The sequence below is a fragment of the Mobula birostris genome, chromosome 13, assembly GCF_030028105.1.
Source record: "Mobula birostris isolate sMobBir1 chromosome 13, sMobBir1.hap1, whole genome shotgun sequence".
Classification (NCBI taxonomy): domain Eukaryota; kingdom Metazoa; phylum Chordata; class Chondrichthyes; order Myliobatiformes; family Myliobatidae; genus Mobula; species Mobula birostris.
The window spans coordinates 38,795,159-38,808,289 of NC_092382.1; positions in this window are offsets into that span (position 1 = coordinate 38,795,159).

Consider the following 13,131-nt stretch of genomic DNA (forward strand, 5'->3'; position numbering starts at 1 on the left):
GGTGCAGAAGTTTATGATTATTATTATTTTTTGTATTGTTTTCTCAGCTCAAGCTGGTAAACCCTGAGGTACGGAAAAACCCAAGCACGCTTAGTTCTCAGTTGCTGGAAGCAGGCTTAAAGCTAGGCAGGAGCATAGTGGTCTGAGGGAATCGTCCTGGAACTTCTGTTAACCGTGGGTGTGGGACAGAGTCAAAGTCTTCTTGGTAGTGAGTGTAGAAACACGGAACATTAATGCATTACTGCTGGGCTTAATTTACAATTATGGAATCTATTATCAATTGTTCTTTACTTGAGAAATACATGATGTTAAATTTGATATATTCAGTCGTTTGTAATCAAGTTATGTGACCATATTTTGATGCAACATCTGTGCTTTCCCTTTGGGTATGAGATATGTTTTATCATCTGTTGAAATGTAAACACTTTTTCAGAATACTTAAGTAAATTTTTGACATGCGTTAATAGGTACAGATGAAAGGAAGTATAGTTCTGTCAATATTTATGAATATTATGACTGCCAGTACCTTTCCACTTCTGGGTATATTTTATAACTTCTTTCAACATATCCACTGTAACCAGGTATGCACATTTCTTCAATCCTGTGTGTGCGTTCAGTTCCTCCCTAATACTGCTTACTTCTTGATTTTGCCTGATCCCGTTTGACCCGATATTAGACGAAATGTGTATTATATCTGTGTTTGTTCAGTTGATATGCTAGGAATCGTAACGTTTTGGTACATTGAATTTAGTTTCAAACGTCTTCCCTAAGTTTTTGTCGTTGTGTTTGAACTGATAACTCTGTTTTCTTTGTCTGGTGCATTTCATGTTCTATTTAGTCTAGTTATGTATGCGCCAAGTTTCGGTTTTAATGCATTACATTTTCCAAAATGCTTTTCTTATGCTAATCTTATATGGACGTTATATTTGCTTAGTATTTCCCTCGCTTTTTCCTAAAATTTCTTCATCGTGTTGTGCATGTAATACTCCATTGGGCAGACTACTTCTTTTCTTAACGTTTCAATTTTGTTTCTGAGTCTCTTCTGCCATTTCGGTGTTCTCATTCCATCACTTAGTTTTGATTTCCTATAAATGAGTGTCTCTATTTTGGGGCCATTGTATTGCACCGCCGTTAATGCTGAAAATTATGTTACTCTCTGTCCTTCTTCAAATGTGTCAAGTTTTCCTATACGTTCTGGTAACATTATATTATTGAGACTGTTTAAAAATTTCTGCAAATTACAATGACGTATATTTTTACATGCACAAGATCCTTTGCTGGGTCTCGTGTAGTGTTAAATATGAGGATAATTTTGTTTTTCCTCTAAGCTTCATCTGCATTCGGCGAAGGCTCTTCATATGTATTGCTGCTGTTGGAATAGTTGTACTTTCATCACTGCTTCGGTGGGTGACAACTTCATTATTTTATTCAATAGTGCTGTTGTGGTCTTTGGGTCTGTTCCTTTCCAGCTCTCGTGTAATGTCATATTTCATCTGGTTTAACATGTCTATAGTGATTAAGCTACATTTTTTTTTTAATTTTTGTTCTAGGTTGATGTGCGATTCGTTGTGTATTTGCTTGCATGTAGGAATATTGCATGAAAAACTGTTGATGGAGTCTATGCTGACACATCAGTCTCAAATGCCAGTAAAGGTGTCCCGTAGACATACTACAAATTCTCTCTTTTGGTCCATTACACACCGAGCTTTCCCAATCCACTATCATGTTGAAATCCCCAACGATTATTATGACATTGCCTTTCTGACACGCCTTTTTCTATCGCCTGCTGTAATTTTTAAACCACATCCCGGCTGCTGCTTGGAGACCTGTAAACAACGGCCATTAGGGTCCTTTTCCTCTTGCCATTTCTTAACTCAACATAGAGAGACTATACACCTTCCAATCCTATTTCATCTCTTTCCAATGATTTAATATAATTTCTTATACAAAGAGCCACACCACCCCCTCTGCCTATTAACATATCTGTGAAATACACACTATATCCCTGGACGTTCTGCTCCCAATGGCAGAAATTCTTTAATCAAGTTTCAGAGATGGCCGCAGCGTCATATTTGCCCATCTGTAGCTTAATTTTAATATGGTCCATTTTATTCGTTATGCTGAGTGCATTCCAATGTAACACTTCAAGTCCAGCATTTGCTGTTTTCTGTTTCAACTGCATCACGCCTCTATTGCCCTGTCACTCATGCCACTGACTGTAACTAAGCTTCATCTCCTGACTGCTCTTTCTATAATCTCTGTTGCACGCTATCTTTGATTTATTTCTCATTTCCCCTTCCTCAGCCCTATCACTCTGGTTCCTATACCCCCTACCAAATTAGTTTAAACTCACCCTAACAGCTCTATTAAATGTGCCCGCTAAGATATTGGACCAATTTGCGTTCTGGGATAATCCGTCCTTTCTATACAAGTCGTATCTCCCCCAGAAGAGGCCCCAATGATCCAGGAATCTGAAGCCCTGCTCCCTACATGGGTCTCTCAGCTACACATCAATTCGCCTGATCATGTTATTCATGGATTGCCGCACATTTCACAAGCAGAGTTCCCGAGATTATTATCCTCGACGTCCTGCTTTTCAGTTTCCTACCAAACTCCCTATATTCTCCTCTTTCCTTCTAACTTTTTTTCTACCTTTGTCATTGGTAGCAACGTGTACCAAGACTTCTGGCTGCTCACCCTCTCCCTTCAGAATACTCTGCACCCAATTCAAGACATCCCATACCCTGGCACCTGGGAGGCAACACTCCGTGCGGGAATCTCTATCATGCTGACAGAACCTCCCATCACTATGAAATCCCCCATGACTCCGCATTCCTCATCTTCCTTTCTTTCTTCTGCACCACTGAGCCAGTCTCAGTGCCAGAGTCCCGATCGCTGTGGCCGTCCTCTGTCGGGTGATTCCCCCTCAACCGCATCCAAAACGAGATAACGATTACTCAGGGGAATGGCCACCGGGGTGTTCTGTACCATCTGAGCTCTTTCATTCGCTTCTCTGACAGTCACCAATTTATCTGACTCCTGCAGCCTCGAGGTGTCAAATTCCCCGTCGCTCCTCTCTATCTCCAGTTCACTGTCGCTAATAAGCTCTAGGTCATCAAGCCGCAGTTCCAGGTCCGTTACACTGTCTCTCAGGAGCAGCATCTCGGTGTACTTGGTGCAGGTGTGGCCATCTGGGAGACTGAAAGATTCCCAGGATTCCCAAATCGACACCCACTCAGAGCAAAATACTAACCCTGCCGACATGCTCTCTTTTCCTCAAAATACATGCAAAGAAAGGCCAAAAACGAAGCTCACCTGCTCACCTACCTCGCCGAAGCCGAAGCTGACAATCGAAGTCAGCGTGTAACCCCAAATCAGGGTCTTCAATAGGACCTTTGTAAAGTGGCGGGGGGGCGGGGGAGATATCAAATGATAGAAATGCAGCTGTTTCCGAAAATGCAACGTAAGGATTCGTCGTTAGGCGCCATCGTCCTGATAAGCTTCACCCATGGATGTGAGCTGAGACCGCACGTGGTCGGGCTAGGATTAACAGCGTTGATGTGGTGACGAATTTTACACGTGATCCATATCATGGGTAAATGGTCGGGACATTTGGTCCGTTAACCAGCGAGCTATGGGACCTGAGTCAATATGCGATTTGTCAGTTACGGCCTTAATGAATTCTAGACAGTTCCGAGCTACGGTTCACGCTGCTATTGCTTTTTGTTGGTATGAAGACAAACATTATTCAACGCCTGAAGTATACCCTGGGCACCCGGTTACGTCCGGAATCAAATGGCAGCTTCAAGCCCGAATTTTCAATCAGGGCCAACTCAGCGTCAGTTAACTGATCCCATAAGCCTACTGCGGTTAAAATAAAATGGCATATGCGAAGAGGTTACATAAACGTATTCATGATTTTTCTTCTCAAATTACCGTAAAATAATTGATTATATTCTTCAAAGTTGCTGGTGAACGCAGCAGGCCAGGTAGCATCTCTAGGAAGAGGTACAGTCGACGTTTCAGGCCGAGATCCTTCGTCAGGACTAACTGAAAGAAGAGTTAGTGAGAGATTTGAAAGTGGGAGAGGGAGGGGGAGATCCAAAGTGATAGGAGAAGACAGGAGGGGGGAGGGATGGAGCCAAGAGCTGGACAGCTCCAAAATGGGTAACGAAAACTGGTGACAGGAAGACAGTGGTGTTGGCAGAAATGTGCTTTGGCGGGATAACTGTCGGCAAGTGGTTTCCCTCCAGTATTCAATAGGTCAGACCACTGAATGCCGATAGGTACTCTTTACAATCTATCTTTCCCTGATTTACTTCAAGTGGCTGATGAGTAGATTGCATGTCATCCTGATAAATTTGTGCTTTTACCGACCTCACCACCTCCATGGTGCTTTATTTCATTGTAAATACATGCTGCTGTTGTATCAGAATAGAAAAATAAATGGATTTAAAAGTATTTTCCTTACAACAGAACCCGTACATGATCCCACACCACAGTTGTACAAAGAGTTCCGGGGTATTGCACCTGCTGCTGCTCCCTTGGATGCAAAGAAGTAGTGTGAGAGGATACGATTTATCCAGATCCATCAGTCCCGTGCTTCGAGCTGACCTTGCATATATTGACAAGTAAAATAAGCTCAGTTGTAAACGGTGTGATTTTGCATAATTTGATCTCCATGAAAGATCACAGGAATCCATTTGTCACAAGTGTCCGAAACCGGAAATGAAGCACAACTCAGGTACAGAATCGCAACCGTATTAACATTTCAGTTCTTAAAGTAAACAGTCTTAGTGAACGGATGTAGAAACGGTGGCCCAAGCGGTTCGTACCATCTAAGCTATCCTCATTTGCTCCCTTTTGGACCTTATCCCGTTAAAACCTTCCTATCCAAAGACTGTCCAATTACATTCTGAATGATTTGAAAGTGTGTCCCTCAATCACATCCTCCGGTACCTCTTTCCATATACTTAACCACTGAATTGGTCAAAGTTGTCCCTCGACTTCCTATTAATTGTCTCTCGTCACTTTAAATCAATGTCCATTAGTAATTGATTCTCTAAACTGCTGTCGCTGGTAAATCTGCAGAGACAACAGTATTATTAGTCTGGTCATTGATGGGCCTGGATGACCAATGTCATCGTCATCATCATGGTCAGCAATGACATTGTCAGTGTGTGGCAGTAATTGTTCTGGAAAAGCAGCATTTAAAATATTCTTCATGACAGGAAATAGGAAGAAAGTTTGGTTGTACAATATAAAGCTCTAGCCATCATTGCACAGCAAGTGATTCAATGAAAACACTTTTTTCAATTCTCAGACCATAATTTCTAGCTACTGAATACAAGTGGCACACGCTTATGCAACTCCCGATTTTGTTTCCACTGATCTGCATATGACCCAGATTTAAATTGAAACGGATAGGTCACAACAATATTTGTGAGAGGACTTCAGTGTAAATCTACCAAATTCCGTTTAGTCTTACAAATAAAAATATGTGTCTGAAGCTGGGAAACGACAGGATGAAAAGACAAAGAGCTGAACAGGAAGGATATCTCCTCCGCCTGTTTTCATCTCTCACCTTCCAGAGCCTGTGCATATTCATCAGGTTGTGTTTTAGATAGCAAATTATTTCAAAATCCGTAAAAACTTTCACAATTTTTTGTACACAAACATGTAACTGAGCGTTTCTCGCAATTCTGCAAGTGCCGAACTATAACGGGTTAACTACATCTCAGCTGACTGTAATTAATCTGACTAGTGATGTACAATAATTCTCCATTGTTTTTCTATACCATCTGCTTGAAACAACAGAAAGCTTACACATTTATTCGCAGCAAACAGCACATTTTTTTTTCAATAGTTAAAAATACCTAACATACGTTTACACGTATACAGGGTATTTTAACAATTATATTTACTATTTTATTGCTAGCATGTGACATCAGAGGAAATCATATCGGCTGTGCAAAGCTGATGAAGACACGGCATTCTCATGTTCCCCGGAGGTTTCCATTATCTCAACCCATTGAACACAAGCTGCACCTAGTCTCCTCACTGCAGTTCTTTATCCGCCAACACACTCAACAATGTCCCGATTTGTTTCCTGCGGACTGACTAAGTACAAGAGTCTAACGGGACTTGCAGATAAATAACACCGAATTTCATTTACATATACGAAAATGAAAATGTGCCGGTGTCTCGAAATATAAACACAGCCCAATGTGATGATAGAAAAAATGAGTGTACGTTTGTGCTTATATAAGCATATAACCATATAACAATTACAGCAAGGAAACAGACCATCTCCGCCTTTCTAGTCCGTGGCGAACTCATTAGTCTCACGTTGTCCAGCCGACCTGCACTCAGCCCATAACCCTCCATTCCTCTCCTGTCCATATACCTATCCAATTTTCCTTGAATGACAATATCGAACCTGCCTCCTCCACTTCTACCGGAAGCTCGTTCCACACAGCCACTACACTCTGAGTAAAGAAGTTCCCCTCGTGTTACCCCTAAACTTTTGCCTCCTAACTCTCAATTCATGTCCTTTTGTTTGAATCTCCCCTACTCTCAAAGCAAAAAGCCTATCCACGTCAACGCGATCAATCCCGCTCATAGTTTTAAATACCTTTATCAAATCCTGCCTCAACCTTCTACGCTCCAATGAATAAAGACCCAACTTGTTCCGTCGTTCTCTGTAACTTAGGTGATGAAACCCAGGTAACATTCTAGTAAATCTTCTCTGTACTCTCTCTATTTTGTTGACAACTTTCCTATAATTCGGTGACCAGAACTGTACACAATACTCCAAATTTGGCCTCACCAATGCCTTGTACAAATTTAACATTTCATCCCAACTCCTATACTCAATGCTCTGATTTATAACGGCCAGCATACCAAAAGCTTTCTTCACCACCCTATCCATATGCGATTCTACCTTCAGGGAACTATGCACCATTATTCCTAGATTGCTCTGTTCTACCACATTACCATAGAACCATAGAAACTACAGCACAGAAACAGGCCTTTTGACCCTTCTTGGCTGTGCCGAACCATTTTCTACCTAGTCCCACTGACCTGCACACGGACCATATCCCTCCATACACCTCCCATCCATGTATCTGTCCAATTTATTCTTAAATGTTAAAAAAGAACCCGCATTTACCACCTCATCTGGCAGCTCATTCCATACTCCCAGCACTCTCTGTGTGAAGAAGCCCCCACTAATGTTCCCTTTAAACTTTTTCCCTCTCACCCTTAACCCACGTCCTCTGTTTTTTTTTTTTTTTCTCCCCTTGCATCAGTGGAAAACGCCTGGTACATTCACTCTATCAATACCCGGCATAATTTTATATACCTCTATCAAATCTCCCCTCATTCCTCTACGCTCCAAGGAATAAAGTCCGAACCTATTCAACCTTCCTCTGTAACTGAGTTTCTCAAGTCCCAGCAACATCCTTGTAAACCTTTTCTGCAATCTTTCAACCTTATTTATATCCTTCCTGTAATTTGGTTGCCAAAACTGAACACAATACTCCAGATTCGGCCTCACCAATGCCTTGTACAACCTCATCATAACATTCCAGCTCTTACACTCAATACTTTGATTAATAAAGGCTAATGTACCAAAAGCTCTCTTTACGACCCTATCTACCTGTGATGCCACTTTTAGGGAATTTTGTATCTGTATTCCCAGATCCCTTTGTTCTACTGCACTCCTCAGTGCCCTACCATTAACCCTGTATGTTCTACCTTGTTTGTCCTTCCAACGTGCAATACCTCACACTTGTCTCTATTAAACTCCATCTGCCATTTTTCAGCCCATTTTTCCAGCTGGTCCAATTCCCTCTGCAGGCTCTGCCTACTACATCTCCAATCTTTGTATCATCAGCAAACTTGCTGATCCAATTTACCACATTATCATCCAGATCATTGATATAGATGACAAATAACAATGGAGCCAGCACTGATCCCTGTGGCACACCACTAGTCACAGGCCTCCACTCAGAGAAGCAATTCTCTACCCCCACTCTTTGGCTTCTTCCATTGAGCCAATGTCTAATCCAATTTACCACCTCTCCATGTATACCTAGCGACTGAATTTTCCTAACTAACCTCCCATGCCAGACCTTGTCAAAGGCCTTACTGAAATCCATGTAGACAATATCCACTGCCTTCCCTTCATCCACTTTTCTGGTAACCTCCTCGAAAAATTCCAATAGATTGGTCAAACATGACCTACCACGCACAAAGCCATGTTGACTCTCCCTAATAAGTTCCTGTCTATCCAAATGCTTGTAGATTCTGTCTCTTAGTACTCCCTCCAATAACTTACCAACTACCGACGTTAAACTCACCGGCCTATAATTTCCCGGATTACTTTTCGATCCTTTTTTAAACAACGGAACAACATGAGCCACTCTCCAATCCTCCAGCACCTCACCCGTAGACAACGACATTTTAAATATTTCTGCCAGGGCCCCCGCAATTTCATTACTAGTCTTCTTCAATGATCTACCAATTACCATGTATGTCCTATTTTGATTAGTCCTACCAAAATGTAGCACCTCACACTTATCAGCATTTAACTCCATCTGCCATCTTTCAGCCCACTCTTCTAACTGGCCTAAATCTGTCTGCAAGCTTTGAAAACCTACTTCATTGTCCACAACGCCACCCATCTTAGTGTCATCTGCATACTTACTATTCCAATTTACCACCCCATTATCCAGATCATTAATGTAAATGACAAACAACAAATGGACCCCATACGAGGCACACCACTAGTCACCGCCTCCAACCTGTCAAACAGTTATCCACCACTACTCTCTGGCATCTCCCATCCAGCCACTCTTTAATCCATTTTATTACTTCAATATTAATACGTAACGATTGAACCTTCCTAACTAATCTTCCGTGTGGAACTTTGTCAAAGGCCTTACTGAAGTCCATATAGACAACATCCACTGCTCTATCCTCGTCAACTTTCCTAGTAACCTCTTCAAAAAAATCAATAAGATTTGTCAAACATGACCTTCCTTTCACAAATCCATGTTGGCTGTTCTTAATCAGACCCTGTCTATCCAGATAATTATATATACCATCTCTAATAATACTTTCCATTAATTTACCCACCACTGACGTCAAACTTACAGGCCGGTAATTGCTAGGTTTACTCTTAGAACCCTTTTTAAAGCAATAGAACAACATGAGCAATTACGCCAATCCTCCGGCGCCATCCGCGTTTCTAATGACATTTGAACTATATCTGTCAAAGCCCCTGCTATTTCAACACTAACTTCCCTCCAGGTTCTATGAATATCCTGTCAGGACCCGGAGACTTATCCACTTTTATATTCCTTAAACGTGCCAGTACTTCCACTTCTTTAATCATCATAGCTTCTATAACATCCCTACTTTTTCCCTTACATTAGACAATTCAATATCCTACTTCTTAGTGAACACCGAAGAAAATAAATTGTTCAAAATTTCCCCCATCTCTTTTGGCTCCACACATAGCTGTCCACTCTGATTCTCTGAGGGACCAATTTTATCCCTCACTATCCTTTTGCTATTAATATAACTGTAGAAACCCTTTGGGTTTATTTTCACCCTACTTGCCAAAGCAACCTCGTATCCTCTTTTAGCTTTTCTAAATTCTTTCTTAAGAATCTTTTTACATTCTTTATATTCCCCGAGCACCTCATTTACTCCGTGCTGGATCACACCAGATATGAGTACGAAAATATCAAAAAAGGCAAGGTTAAATGTCTTCATGTCCACTGATGTTTCGGTCATTTGTTGGTGCATTGACCGTACAACTCTCTCTTCTGAATGATAAGTTGCATGGGAATTCTTTCCACATCTCCTAGCCATTTCCTGTTGTGTAGGGTACTATAAATGCCATTAATGATTACACATTTGAGGTATTGAATCTGCAGTTTGTAATTTGTGTGTTCTTAGCATTTTATTTGCTGAAAGGGAGCGCATATTGATAAATAAATACACAACCGATATGTTCTGATATTCAGCGACAGTCTGAACATTGATTGCAGGGCATCATCACTAATAGTGTGATTCTGCTGAAGAGCATTTTTATATAAAGAGAGATAGTGATACTGTTTAATGGTCATACATCTTGTTTTCGCTGTGCCCATCATGAGGTTCGGTAAGCAATGAATATACCAGTATACTTGGAATGGTTCCGAATAAGCAGTGAAACTTACAGTGTGAGAGATCCTGGGACGGAATGAGATTTTATATTAGCATTGCAGAATTGTGGGACCTGTACCAGCAGAGGCATTATCCATGTGGTGGCTGGCACGTCAGAATAAGCACTGATAACACCGTGTGGTCAGTGATGTTCCTGTAGACCTATGACAGTCCTGTACATTGCAGTAATGGAGCCCCTGGAAGGAAGGGAATAACACAGTTGTCTCCCCACAGACGAAAAAAGGGATCAGATTTTCTGTCTCGTAAATGTATTCCTTCCCCATCTATCTATCTACCTATCTATCTATCTATCTATCTATCTATCTATCTATCTATCTATCTATCTATCTATCTATCTATCTATCTATCTATCTATCTATCTATCTATCTATCTATCTATCTATCTATCTATGTACCAGTTTATCAATTTGACTGCGCCCATTGGCGATAAAATGGAAACGCCTTTCTATGAAATAGCCGTGGTGACAATTTCTATGGAATATGCAGAATCAAAACTAGAAAACGGATGTATACTTGAAATGATTGTGAAAATTGTGCAAGGTAAAGTCCTGGAAGAATATTAATCGGTTATGTCCTAGCTGATTTGTCTTGTTGTTTTATTTCTAATTCCTTTTTAAAGTTTTGTTTATCGGTGTTGATTGCCCATCGTTTCCGACGATGGCGTGACTTTTGAAGGAGGAATTTCACAGTGAAGCCGTTGCGCTGGGAGAGTTCCAGTCTCACGGCCTCAAAATTCCAGATGAAATGGCAGGAGAGAAAGCACAGATCGGAGCTTCCCTCGGCTGTAGTGGATATCCATGACGCCTTTTGTGCCTCGTTTTGCCCTTCGCTGTCCATGAAGCGTTGCTGAACCAGCTCCTTGGGTGTTGGAACTTGTAGTTGTTCTCATCCGCAGAGTCCCGGAACTGGCTTCACATGCTGGGGTAGGCAAATCCCAAGCTCACGGAGGCTGAAGTGTCCCGGCTATCCTCACCTGGTTTAGCCCGTCTGTCGGAGCGTCGTACCAGGGGTTGCCACTGTCGGATGCAAACAGTTACTCGGAGCGACCGGTAAGAGCTGGGTGTCAGGAGGGACCTAAAAGTAGACGTGCTGCCTCTGGGTAGAGTACGCCAAGTCCGCCACCAGAGGTGCACGTAAGTAACTGCTTATAACATTTTAAAATTCAGGGTCCTGGAGATTTTATTTTGACACGAAACTTGAGCTGCTAATTTGAGAAATATTAATAACTAGTCACTTTCATAGCATGTACAACGTGCACTAAATAAGTGACAAATATGAGCTTTGCAAAGCACAATGGTTCCCTGTTAACGACAGAGATTTTTCAAACTAGTAAAATTAAGGATATGCATGTGTGTTCCTGAATGTTGAAGTCTCACATTTCGCTGAGCCGTTAGCATTTCAATGCTGGTGGTAGTTGTTGATACTCAGCATAATAAAAGTTTAGGATATTTATTTGAGTAGGACAAAATCAACATTTTCATGATGACAATGACAGTAATTGTATTCACCAGAGATACACCATCTAGAATTTTGTTGCAGAGCTGGCAGAACAACAGTTTTTAGCAGGTAGATATACCGGTGAGCCCCTGCCCTTAGATAACTCCCTTTGAAGATCCTGAAAAAACAACCTCACACGCTTCAAATCTGGTCAATTTCCTGCATTCTCATTTACTTCAGATCGTAATCATCATTATTTTGCAGGTTTCATTGTTTGATTTTGCACAACATATCCCTGACGTTAGATTGACCTGAAAGAGTAAATAATTCAAATATCCATGTCTCACTTTCTGGAAAGCTTACCCTTATACCATCCTCCAACGTCATAGAAGCACAAAAAACCTACAGGCCATTCAGCCCACACAGTTGTGCCGATCCTGTTCTTTCCTATGAAACTACCTAGAGTTACCCATAGCCTTCGATTTTCCTGAGCTCCATATACCTGTCCCGGAGTCTCTCAAAAGACCTTATCGTATCCAACTTCACCACCGTCGCCGGCAACCCATTCCACGCACTCACCACTCTCTGTGTAAAAAAAAAAAAAAATACCCCTGACATCTCCTCGGTACCAACGTTCACGCATCCTAAAAATGTGCCCTCTCGTGCTAGCCATTCCAGTCCTGGGGAAAAAGCCTCTGACAATCCACACGATCAATGCCTCTCATCATCTTATACACCTCTATCAGGTCACCTCTCATCTTCTGTCGTTCCAAGAAGAAAAGACCGAGATGACTCAACCTATTCTCATAAGGCATACTCCCCAATCCAGGCAACATCTTTGTAAATCTCCTCTAAAACCTTTCCATGGTTTCCAAATCCTTCCTATAGCTGGTGGAAATAAAATCTTCATGTGGTTACCCAACACACCTCCAGCATTTCTCTTTCCTAACTTCCTCTGTCTTCAACGGAAATCTAAAAGCGATACAATTACCTGCACGGCCCCCAGTCCCTTCTGCGGTTTCTGCAGGTATCCCGCTCCCTTGTCCACTATCCCTCCGGACTAATCTCCTTCCTGGCACTTATCACTGCAAGCGTTACAAGTGCCCCACCTGCATCTACACGTCCTCCCTCATCCCACATTGCTGAGACCCAATATAGATTCCGATAGCGCAACGTGGAACACTATCGTTTTGCATTCACCCTCTAATATGCATGCTTTTTGCAGTAGCGAATGAACGTGTAAATATTCCCCAGTGTTCCTATCCAGGTGGATCTGCGGCCGGTCTCTGCACGGAGCCCAATGAACCCCAGGTAGTTTGGCCAAATAAGTTTCAAACTGCCTTGCAACAGGATGCATAGATTGACGTTGGAGACTTGCTCTGTGACTCGCCTCTTAAAATATCCTATATTTGTCCACAGGTGACACGGAACAAGAGTATGATGGGATATAACACA